This window comes from Gossypium hirsutum, chromosome A07, assembly GCF_007990345.1.
Source record: "Gossypium hirsutum isolate 1008001.06 chromosome A07, Gossypium_hirsutum_v2.1, whole genome shotgun sequence".
Classification (NCBI taxonomy): domain Eukaryota; kingdom Viridiplantae; phylum Streptophyta; class Magnoliopsida; order Malvales; family Malvaceae; genus Gossypium; species Gossypium hirsutum.
This window is the reverse complement of record NC_053430.1, coordinates 63,917,032-63,921,023: the sequence shown is the minus strand read 5'-3', so window position 1 is coordinate 63,921,023 and position 3,992 is coordinate 63,917,032.

Below are 3,992 nucleotides of genomic sequence, written 5' to 3'. Positions count from 1 at the left end.
GCCTTAAGGGCATTTTGGTCATTAGTAATTAAAAGAATAAAAGGGGAAAATCAATGCAAAAATATGCTCATCTTCTCCAAGTGCTAGCCGAAATTTCCATAGCCATAGCTAGGGTTTTTGTTCAACATTTCAAGCTTGATTGTAAGTGCTCCCAAGCCTTGTTTTTAATGTTCTTTGTATTTTTGAAGACTTTGAAGCATGATCTTCCCATTTCTAGCTATATTTTGAGCTAGGGTTCATGTATAAAATTTGAACCATGTGTAACATGCATGTATTTTGATGATTTATGGAGGAATATGAATGTTTGATGCATGATAAATATCTTTTACTAGCTGATTTTTAGTGAAAACACCTAAAAGGGGGACTTGTTTGTAAAAGTGTAAAAGTGGGGAGTAAAAATATGAAATAAAGGAAAATGTGGGATGATATGAGCATGGTATAGGTTTGGCTAGGCTTGGGTAACAAAGAAAATGTGTGCATTTCATTTTATGAGCCTGGGGACTAAATTGTAAATAAGTGAAATGTTAAGCGTAAAAAGGTAATATTGCCAAAGCATGAATTATGGATTGATTTGACTAATGAGATTAGTAAACAAGTTAAATTTGGCATTATAGATCAAGAAAAATGTGATTCGGGTCTTGATCGAGGGAAGAATAAAGTATACGATGATTAACCTTGATTACCATCATTTTCTACCGAGGTAAGTGCATGTGTAAATAATGTGACAATGTATTATATTTTAATTTGTTGACATTATGTGATAAATTTTTTATCAATATTATGTATGCTATGCCTAATGATAACCTTGTAAGTATGAATGATATTGGTTGTTATCCACGACGTTACGAGCAAGTAGGATGGAAATGCTATGTGTATATGAGAACGAATCCAGTTTGAACATTAGAAATAGTTTAGGATACAAGTGATACGTTACTAGGAATTAAGAAATCTAAACTCATTGAGTTGGTCTAGGTTCATTATGGATGCGAGCATCCGAACTCGTTGAGTTGGTCTGGGTTCATAATGGATGTGATACATGTAACTGGGTTTCAGACAATGGTATTGTGTGTCCTATCGATGGCTAGGTAATCCTTGAGTGGGTCGGATACCTGACAGCTTGTGTGAGCAGCCCGTGTAGTTACACCTTGACCGATAGCTTATATGAGCAAGCCCATGAGTAGCTCTATTTTGAACGTTACATGTTATGAGGTAGCTTTGGCTACGTATGTATATGTTATATGCAAGTTTTCTATGTATCCAATAGTATTCTGAGTGTTCAACAGGTAATGTAATGGATGTGATGAAAGTCCTGAGAAGGGCATGTTAAAGAGGTATGGTTATATGATATACTACAATGAGTACAAGTATGTACGCTAAACCTATGAATAATGCCTTGATAAAGAATGATTTGTGATAAGAAAGTATATGTGTACATATGATAAGTAAGTCAAAAGGTTTAAATGATGAATAATCCTTATGTATATGTTACTATGCCTTTGCATGTTAATTGCTTACTATCATTGCATATTATTTGCATGTGGACTTACTAAGCTTTAATGCTTACCCCCCTTTCCTTTCCATCATTTTTCATTCTGCCAAGCTAGCTCAAGGATCGGAAGCTGTCAGAGTATTCTATCATACTATCAAAAGAATATTGGGTATAGTGAAATTGTTATTTTGAGTATGGCATGTATAGGGGACTTGGTTATTTTGTGATATGTGTCATGCTATTTGGCCAAGTTGTAAAGACCTCAAATATTGATGATTCATTTTGTAATGGCCATTTGACATGGCTTATATTTGATTATTGGGTTGTAATCTAAACACCCATGCATGCATGTGTTAATGCCTTGATGATGTGATATGTTATTGCTTGGTAAATGTATGATGAAGTATGGATTAGATGCTAAAAGATAAGGGATGACTTAATGGCTTAAGATGTCTATAGTCATGAATGTATAATTTAAAGTTATGGTAACAAGTTTGATTATGTTTGAAATTGGTGTGGAATGCTTCTAAGTGGTGTAACTAAATGAATGTGCAATGGGAAGATATTATGAAGGTGTGAGAGTGGCATGGTGTTGAATATTTGAATGTTTAAATATGTCATGTTGCATGCTATGAGATATGTTTGAATGCATGAATGATTGAGGGTGACAATTGGCTTGGAAAAATAGCCTTTAAACGGTCCACATGGGTAGACACATGAACATGTGTCTAAACTGTGTATGACACGATTTGTCCCACGGGCGTGTTGAATGGTCGTGTGTCCCCTGCACCTAAATTTTACAAGTCAGTATGCCCAGTAGTTAACACACAGGCTAAGACATGGGCGTGTGTCTTGGACGTGTGAGAGACACGGTGTGACAGCCCAAAATTGACCCTAGTCGGGAAGTGGTTTCGGGACCGCTAAACCGAGTCACCGAAATGTTTGAATGTGATATTTATTGTCTAGAATATGTAATTATGAATGTGTGAAAATTTCAAGCTTCGATTTAGTCGATTGCATGTGAATTTAGTCAATAGGACTTATGTGCGACATTTTTGAAATGTGATAGGCCGGAGCATAAGGACCTATTAGTGCATGAAATAAAAAGGGGGGACTTGCATGTCAAATTCCCCCCTAATTAGTAGTGGCCGGCCATGACAAGCATGGTAGACCAAGTGTGATGGGCAAGACATGTTGTGTTGGTGCATCATGGGTGTAAATAAAATAAAATAAGGAGCATGGGCATAAAATAATGAAAGGGAATATGATGAAAAAAAATGTGTGGTTGTTTCCCCCCCCCATTGCCGTGAGTTAAAGAAAAGAAAAGAGAAAATTTTGTTCATCCTTTTTCATCTTCATTTGGCCAAAAATTCAAAGGAATGAGGAAGGAGTTCTTGCTTCATGTTTGGTTTGGAAAAGGATTAGGAGGAGGTTTGGCCATACTTGTATCTAGATCAAGGTATGTTTGAGGTTGTGCCATGAGATTCATGCATGTTTTTAGTTGCTAGCTTGAGTTCTAATTAGCCCATGGTTCAAATCTTTGCTATGTCATGGGGATGATATTCAGCCTAGGTAGATTTTGTGTTAATGCCATTGCATGCTAAATATGAAGCTTGTTAATGATGCATGTGATGGTGGATTGATGATTCTTGAATCTTGTTTTTAGCATTTTTGAGTGAGCACATATGTGCATTGGTTGCTAGATGGAGAAGAATCGGCTAGCAAGTTGTGTGCTAAGGCCGAATATAATTTTTGTATATTAATGAGTAATGCATGTGTTAAATTGATGGAAAGGGAGAGGATGCTTTACTAGTGTATATATGTGTGTATTAGCCAAGTTTTGAACTTGAAACAAAAGGGTGTTTAGTCAATACAAGTGACCATACTTGTAGAATGTATTAAGTGTTGAAATCGGCCCCAACATAGACATGCATATTCGGCCATAGGAAGGAGATTGGTGTTGCATGTATTCGGTTAGAGGCAAGCATATTGATGCTTTTGTCTTGGCTTAGAAAATTCGGCCAAGGGGGAAAAATTAGCTAAAATGTTGAGTTTGATTCATGATTCCGTACATATGTGACTTTAATGTCTAATGTATAAATATGGGCTAAGTGCCTTGTGTTCCTCTTTTCGATGCTCAAATGATTAAATCAATTTATTTGTTTAATTAAGCTCAAGAGCAAAGGGGAACTAAATCCGATAAAGGGAAGGAAAAAGTGGTCGAATAGCTATCGAAATCGTTCGACAACACCCGAGGTAAGTTCTTGAGTAAAAGAGCTTAAATTATGATTTGATTAGATCATGTTTTATGCAAATCAAAATCATGCTCTTTGTGTGTGGCTATTGAGCCGAAATTGCAAGAATGATAAGTGTCTTGTGTTCGAGTTTTGCTAACGAAAATGAAATACGAATGTGCCATGATTTATTTTTAAATGTGCATGGTTATTTGAATGATGTCCGGGCTAAGTCCCGAAGGCTTTGTGCTAAGTGACCATATCCGGAC